This window comes from Amphiura filiformis, chromosome 1, assembly GCF_039555335.1.
Source record: "Amphiura filiformis chromosome 1, Afil_fr2py, whole genome shotgun sequence".
Classification (NCBI taxonomy): Eukaryota; Metazoa; Echinodermata; class Ophiuroidea; order Amphilepidida; family Amphiuridae; genus Amphiura; species Amphiura filiformis.
In genome coordinates, this window is record NC_092628.1 from 92039136 (window position 1) to 92048700 (window position 9565).

Genomic DNA, 9565 nt, shown 5'->3' on the forward strand with positions numbered 1-9565 from the left:
TTATTTTGCAGAAAACCCTATCAATGCTGAACCATGGACTCACAATGTATTTTGTGAATGCAACAATTTGATGTTGGAGGTGTTTGCAAAAGGAGGAAGATAATCCTGTGCTAAATGCAAAAGGAACTATAATTTGACACAGCATGGCTTCAAGGGAGCATGTCATGGCTCATTCACATTACAAGACTACCATGTATGCCATTATTAGCAAGTACGTCATTTGACCCTTTTTTGGCCAATTCCACTCTGTGTATTGTAACAAGCTGTACACAACAGTTGACCTGGCAAGAAAGTTTCTCACAAAGAATACATACGTCACCGGGGCACTTGATCTGAGAGATATCTACTGGATGCAGGAGGTAGTCATAATGTTATCTCCACTGGCCTCCGGTGTACGGCACTGAAAATGTCATTTTTAAATAGAATCTACATGAAGGGAAAGGAATTCTATTACAATTCAATCTACTTCACACATGCTTTGATTTCCATTTCCAGTTTTACTGTGTCATCACAAATTACTGAATAGAAACACTGTTAAAACGCCAATCTTATCTCTAACGGAGTTTCGGAATTTGAACAAGCCTTCAGATTTTTATTCTTTAATGATGGCACCACTTTTTACTTTGATTTTATGGTTGATGAACCATAGACTTCTTGCATCTTTAGTTATCTGCAAGAAATGTGGCAGACCATGCAAGATTAAGAAAAATTCAAGCAAACTTGACGGGCATGTATGGAAATATCGTAGTAAAGGACACAAAAACGTAAAAGAACATGAATTTTCACATTCTCTGAGAAAGCATTCATATTTTGCTAAATTTAAGTTACCTTTTCAAGTCATTTTCAACTTAATAAAACAGTATTTAGATGGTAACTGTACTGCTTGTTGGTAACTGTACTGCTTGTTGAAATGTATGATGTTCACCAATGTGGACTACAAGAACACATCAGCAGGGGTCGCGCTAACCCGTGTTTCTGCGCGTACAGCGCATATTTTTAAGTTTGAGCGCATATATTCATTTTTGCATACCAGTTCAGGGGTTTTCATGCGCGCAGAAAAATGAAAACATGTGAAAAGCTTCGATCTCCAATATTTACGACCCGTCCAGAAATTATGTAACATGTTTTATTCGCCGAAGCATTGTAAGTTTGTAAATGTAACGTAATTTAAAAATAAAAATAAAATACACACCGCCGGCGTAATTACACAGATTGCGATATTGTCTAGAATCACTGATGAGTTATTGCGTAAATGACGAGTGACGACTGGGGTGACGACACGTACGTGAGTTGGTAATTTCTAATTCTAGGGATTGGAAAGAAATGCTTCGCGGGTGGTGTGTACTACTGGTGAAAATTCCCGGGAAGTTTCTGCTTGTTACCGATACCGTACATGCGTAATCATGGTGAACGACAAATACCTCCCGAAATGGGAGACAGAATTCAACTGGCTGTACAGCGAAAAAGATGCCAACGGAAAAGATGTCATGTTTTGCAGGACAAGAAAAACAGCGAAGGAACGGGGGCACAAAGTATCTCCAGGCAACAACTTCGCCACTACAGGGAATCGTTCGCTGAAACACAGCACGTTGAAAAGGCATGCATATGGCGTTAATGACATGCAAACCAAAACCACATGTATGTATAATTGTATATATATTGTATACTGTAAGTCATAAAATCCTTTTCTTTTTTGATAATTTATTTCAGGTTAATCTTGGATGAAAAAGAAGAAGTCAAAACCCATCCAGAAGGATGACATGGTTTGTGTTTACAACAATACATTTTCAACTGAGTGGCCACAAGTTGGGCAGGTGACTTGATGTGGAAGAGACATCAATAACTTGTCAGGACAAAGAGGGTGGTGGATACAATCAAATGGTCTTAAATTAAGTCAATATGCCATTATCATGTGTCATTACCGAACCATTCAAGGTAACTGCTAGACGGTGCCTCTCAAAGAAAATCATGGCTGTACTAGATGCAAAATTTCATGACTGACGATACAACTGCAGCACGCAGCGTGTACCTGGACTAATCGTGTGTGCCAAATCATAGCATTAACGGTGCGCTGATCGCCTGTGAACTAGCTGCACAAGGAAATTGGCGAAGGATAGAAGCCGTCATCCCACTTAGGAAAGATAGCTACCAGGTGGAGGCAAAAGACATTTTGTCATCACAACGGTTACTTGCAAGTGGCATTGATATCAACGAGCTTCATTTAGACTTCAAAAATGAAATGGGACATGACACTGCCACCGTGACAATACGGGAGCTACCCTTGGACTTTCCGGTTTCGGAAACTATGAAATTTCTAAAATCATATGGAAATTTATCATGAGTCCAGCCAGAGAAATGGCAAGGGAAAGATATTTTGACCAGGGGTCATGTGGCCATACCCAGTCGGGCAACAATCAATGACTTTAGGGTGACAGTTTTCTACAAAAACCAACCTAAAACATGCTTTAAATGTCAAAAACCAGGACATTTAGGGGGGTGGGTGGGTTGAGCCCTGCAAGACAAATAAATTTTATGAAACATAGGTTTCTTTTCTTTTTTAACTTGTATGCCTACAGTTAATGTAAGTTATGGAAGGCTTTCCAGCAGGCTTCATTACATCTGATATAGAACAACTCCGCGAGGTAGGAATTTCGGTGCAGGAAGATGAAATCGACACTCACACCCTCAGCTTTCTCGAACTGATGAATGAGCTAGACCAGGAAGAGGCACAAGAAGAGAAACAGGAGTCTGAGCAGCACTTACCACATCCACTGGATCCTGAATGCCATTTTGGTTTGAACCCAATTCAAGTAGGAAATGCTCTATATGACCGAGATGTATGGGACCATTATGCACGTCATGAGGTAGGACAATTTAAACTCATTTATAACATGTATAATAAAAAAGGAAATTTCACTAAGACTTACAGTTTACAAAATACTGCAATACAAATGGTCATAAGCAAGATTAGACTAACCAATTGCATTATGTACCCACCCCTGATCTATGAATTGATAGAATTCAGTCGAAACTATTATTAACATCAATCTAATTGTTTCTATTTATGAATAAGATATTAAGGTATATATATTTCAGCCCCAAAAACAAAAACAAAGTTATTTATTAACTGCTTTATTAGCACTTAATTTCTTAACGAGGCGCTCATATTAGCCTGTAATGCGTAACAACCGAGCTCATGTAGCCTTACTTATTTTCAATTTTCTAAGAGAATTTGAAGATAATTCCTAACAAATAGGGTATCACAGAAAAGCTAAGACTATAAACAATGTCCCGAAGGTGAAGATTAAGTTGTGTAAGGATCAATTTTTTGTGAATGAAGTTTTTGTTGTTGAGTAATGTTATGTAATGGTTTCCAAAGAAAGTGAATGAAAGTTTGTTAAACTCACCCCTGGATGTGGAAAGTGGGAAAAATTCAGCCAAAACCCTATCCTATTAAATGAACAAATGATATAGTTCAAAATAAACATATCTAGGATGACAAAAAAAGTGGACCAGGAGTTCAGAGGAGATGATTTCCATGATCAGCCCACTTCTCAGTATTGACTACAACAGTGATTACAAGCTAATTTTCTGCTTAAATTAACTCCGGTAGTAGCAGTACATATTAATGTGAGGGGTACATTGCTAAGACCCATATTGAAGAAGATGCAAGGAGAAGATGCTCCAATACACACACAAACAGAGCGACACAGCCATCAAGAAAAAGATAAAGATGCTACCTGGTCTGTTGCTGGTATTAAGGGCTGTGGTACGGTCATTAATTAGTGCAATGGGTATGACAAACAACAAAGTCATCCCTTTGTTAAAGGAACTGTGCGAAGAAGGTTATGGCAAGTGGACGGGAAAAGGGAAAGTTGTTGGAATGAAGAAAAATTACAAAAAAAATCACCACTGTACAACAAGGCATGCAAGGTTGTTCAAACAGAAGATGGACTCAACACACCCATCATACTAAAACTTCATCCACAGAACAAGAGAGAAGAGAGGAAATGTTGTATTTCATAGCAAGGTATACATGTCTTCCCAACTTTGTGCCCAGTAACTGTTCATATGTTGGAGGAAGGTTTCTTACCAGACCATCCAAGCAATGGTGTTGGCAGAGATGCATGGTATCTACTAACATGCCTCACAGACAGGGGATTAATGTTATGTATATTGGTGGTGGTGCATCAACATTCTAAAAAAAATTTATAAGGTAAAAAATATGACAACAATTATTGCAGTGGGTGATCATGTAATTATATTGTGAGGTCTTCACTGGTTTAATTGTGTCTAAACTGATCAAGGCTCCAACCTGTGCTACAGACTCCTGTACCACTTTACTTGAACATCCAATCATTTGTAGCCATTTAGAAGTTCGATCATCCATGTGTAGCCCCCACCTCATAGGTCTACATGAATCAGGTTTGCTGCCCTCTGGTATGAAGACCCAATTGGGTCAGGGGTGAGCCAGGTGACCCTGGGTTTCAAATTACCCTACATTGCCACATAACATTTCAAGATATGGTCAGATCATCACCAACTTGGACCACAGATATTATAATATAATGTATCTGGAACACGATATGGATTACTACAGTATTTAAATATGTTTTCATAAATTTATGCCTGGATTGCTATTGTATTATAAAAATTGCTATAACTTCTGATGGCTGAAAACCTGTGTCCCTAATTATTGAATCTTCATCATGTTCATCTTGGCATCTCTACCAGCATTGCTACAACCTACTACATGTGGCGATATAGCCATGATATGGACATACTAACACTCAACAGTTTCGACATGGTTGTGATCTATCTGTTATTGATTAAACGATTGTGAACTTGAACCAAAGTATTCTAGCCAATGACAATTTATCGTGAAGGAGATTTTGTATAAAATCCAGAATTGTTGTGAATGGACAACCCATCTTCCTGTACCTGAATCTGAGTTGGCTCTTTAAAGGGGACTTCATATACCGAAGACAGATCTACATGTACCAGACGTCCAAATGTTTACTGATGCATCGATGCGCGCGCGTTTTATTTATTTTTTTCTGGATCCAGTTAGGCCTTTCATTTAGATTATAGATTGTAGTACGTATTAAGTTAGTAATCATTATAAAATAAATAGTTGAGAGTATTTTTATCTTTGTTTTTTTAACCACAGCAAGGTTTCCCTGTCTTTTTCATTTTAGGCAGAATTTTATGGAAGGCTTTCCAGCAGGCTTCATTACATCTGATATAGAACAACAACTCCGCGAGGTAGGAATTTCGGTGCAGGAAGATGAAATCGACACTCACACCCTCAGCTTTCTCAAACTGATGAATGAGCTAGACCAGGAAGAGGCACAAGAAGAGAAACAGGAGTCTGAGCAGCACTTACCACATCCACTGGATCCTGAATGCCATTTTGGTTTGAACCCAATTCAAGTAGGAAATGCTCTATATGACCGAGATGTATGGGACCATTATGCATGTCATGAGGTAGGACAATTTAAACTCATTTATAACATGTATAATAAAAAAGGAAATTTCACTAAGACTTACAGTTTACAAAATACTGCAATACAAATGGTCATAAGCAAGATTAGACTAACCAATTGCATTATGTAATTATGTACCCACCCCTGATCTATGAATTGATAGAATTCAGTCTAAACTATTATTAACATCAATCTAATTGTTTCTATTTATGAATAAGATATTAAGGTATATATATTTCAGCCCAAAAAACAAAAACAAAGTTATTAATTAACTGCTTAATTAGCACTTAATTTCTTAACGAGGCGCTCATATTAGCCTGTTATGTGTAACAACCAAGCTCATGTAGCCTTACTTATTTTCAATTTTCTAAGAGAATTTGAAGATAATTCCTAACAAATAGGGTATCACAGAAAAGCTAAGACTATAAACAATGTCCCGAAGGTGAAGATTAAGTTGTGTAAGGATCTATTTTTTGTGAATGAAGTTTTTGTTGTTGAGTAATGTTATGTAATGGTTTCCAAAGAAAGTGAATGAAAGTTTGTTAAACTCACCCCTGGATGTGGAAAGTGGGAAAAATTCAGCCAAAACCCTATCCTATTAAATGAACAAATGATATAGTTCAAAATAAACATCTCTAGGATGACAAAAAAAGTGGACCAGGAGTTCAGAGGAGATGATTTCCATGATCAGTCCACGTCTCAGTATTGACTACAACAGTGATTACAAGCTAATTTTCTGCTTAAATTAACTCCGGTAGTAGCAGTATAATTGAATCATTGTTTTAAACACTTTTACATATTAATGTGAGGGGTACATTGCTAAGACCCATATTGAAGAAGATGCAAGAAGAAGATGCTCCAATACACACACAAACAGAGCGACACAGCCATCAAGAAAAAGATAAAGATGCTACCTGGTCTGTTGCTGGTATTAAGGGCTGTGGTACGGTCATTAATTAGTGCAATGGGTATGACAAACAACAAAGTCATCCCTTTGTTAAAGGAACTGTGCGAAGAAGGTTATGGCAAGTGGACGGGAAAAGGGAAAGTTGTTGGAATGAAGAAAAATTACAAAAAAAATCACCACTGTACAACAAGGCATGCAAGGTTGTTCAAACAGAAGATGGACTCAACACACCCATCATACTAAAACTTAATCCACAGAACAAGAGAGAAGAGAGGACATGTTGTATTTCATAGCAAGGTATACATGTCTTCCCAACTTTGTGCCCAGTAACTGTTCATATGTTGGAGGAAGGTTTCTTACCAGACCATCCAAGCAATGGTGTTGGCAGAGATGCATGGTATCTACTAACATGCCTCACAGACAGGGGATTAATGTTATGTATATTGGTGGTGGTGCATCAACATTCTAAAAAATTTTAAAAGGTAAAAATATGACAACAATTATTGCAGTGGGTGATCATGTAATTATATTGTGAGGTCTTCACTGGTTTAATTGTGTCTAAACTGATCAAGGCTCCAACCTGTGCTACAGACTCCTGTACCACTTTACTTGAACATCCAATCATTTGTAGCCATTTAGAAGTTCGATCATCCATGTGTAGCCCCCACCTCATAGGTCTACATGAATCAGGTTTGCTGCCCTCTGGTATGAAGACCCAATTGGGTCAGGGGTGAGCCAGGTGACCCTGGGTTTCAAATTACCCTACATTGCCACATAACATTTCAAGATATGGTCAGATCATCACCAACTTGGACCACAGATATTATAATATAATGTATCTGGAACACGATATGGATTACTACAGTATTTAAATATGTTTTCATAAATTTATGCCTGGATTGCTATTGTATTATAAAAATTGCTATAACTTCTGATGGCTGAAAACCTGTGTCCCTAATTATTGGATCTTCATCATGTTCATCTTGGCATCTCTACCAGCATTGCTACAACCTACTACATGTGGCGATATAGCCATGATATGGACATACTAACACTCAACAGTTTCGACATGGTTGTGATCTATCTGTTATTGATTAAACGATTGTGAACTTGAACCAAAGTATTCTAGCCAATGACAATTTATCGTGAAGGAGATTTTGTATAAAATCCAGAATTGTTGTGAATGGACAACCCATCTTCCTGTACCTGAATCTGAGTTGGCTCTTTAAAGGGGACTTCATATACGAAGACAGATCTACATGTACCAGGCGTCCAAATGTTTACTGATGCATCGATGCTGCCGCGCTTTTATTTATTTTTTCTGGATCCAGTTAGGCCTTTCATTTAGATTATAGATTGTATTACGTATTAAGTTAGTAATCATTATAAAATAAATAGTTGAGAGTATTTTTATCTTTGTTTTTTAACCACAGCAAGGTTTCCCTGTCTTTTTCATTTTAGGCAGAATTTTATGATTTCAAGGGTTTTTTGACTAACCTCGGGTTACACATGAACCCAATCAAAATAACCTTGTCTGTGCATAACAATTGTGTCTTTGAAAATATTTTGACAATTATTTAGGCACAAAAAATATTTTGCTTACAAAAAAGCAAAAAAAGAAGAAAATTTTGTTTAATTATTACTTTTTCACTCACTCTGTATTTCATGATTACACTTTAACATCTGACATCATAAAGAGAAGGACATTTCAATTGAATACCTGAGTGGAAGAAGGGCCCAACTCCATCAACACTTTTTTTGAGATATTTCAATTCAATTTCAATTCAATTCAATTCAATTCAATTCAAGAAACATTTATTTCACAACTTCAAAAATACATAGTATAAATGACAAATGCCATAATTTTCAAACCAAATACATACAAAGCAAAGTAATGAATCCGATCACAGGCCCACTGATGACAGTCAAATGCGATCACGTAAGAACAAACAACCTATTAAAAGGCAAGAGACAGGTCAAGAGAGGGCCTAAGACAAGATTAAGAGGGCATCAATAAAAACCTAAAATAAAGTTGTGGGGCAACACGCGGAGCAAGCTCGTGGAGTGCGGGTTGCCGCAAACAGTACAAACGAAAATACAAATACAAACAGGACAGGACAAGACCTTACAACAAAAAAAACACACAATATTTAGACAAGTTTTAAGAGACCGACTGTTTTCATCTTCAGGGGACCTTTTGTATGGTTACAGAACATACATTATAACATACATGTGAAATGATATGTTGCTATGGCAACGGTATAGGTCTTTTAAAATATGATAAACTCATTTTTGTAAAATGGAGTTGGGCCCTTCTTCCACTCAGGTATTCAATTACATAACATGATTCAACATAAAACTAACACACAAATCTACACAGTATATGTACCAAAGTCTGTATGGTAGGTCATTTAGACAAAACAAGTAGATTAAATCCTTTGTCATCTGTTAACTGCACATGTCATTAATGACAACTGAAAAACAAAGCATTCAACATGTGGCAACAGGATCATAGAAAACATATGACATTCTTTGTTCTAATAGTATTTAACTACATGTAATAAGCACCCTCTCTTTAATTAGCACCTTTAGTTGACTTTCCCAACTTATATCAATCCATGTATACCTGTTTTAGTTTTAGGCAATATTGTAACATTTCCATAAAATTAGTTTTCACGGTCAGATGTTCCCTCTAATTTTAAGCGGAACAAATGAGGTCGGTCAGCTGATGTGTTATGAACATCCTGTGTGCCATGTACGCAAGTGTTACTGAACTGTGTGAATGTTTGACTTATACTTCAATTATATAAATTAAATGTCTTATTGGGTGTTTTTAATAAAAAATTTAGATTTTGCTTAAGGGCTGGGGTATGAGCGTTTGGACAGTATTTATTTTGGGACATTAGAGCACATCAGACATATCGAATTGCATTCTGAATACTGAAGAATGTCATTCTGATATCAAATAATTTTGATTTTTTGAAATTAGCACTTTAATACACATTTTATGGCAAATCATTAAAATTGATATTTTTGATATTTAACAGTACTTGAAGTAAACTTTATAAATCTGATGATTTATACTTAAAGTGTATGTAGGTGGGATGAAAAGCCGACGATCAATAGAAAATTTTGACCTTTCGTATTGAAGATATGGATTTGTTTTCCCAAA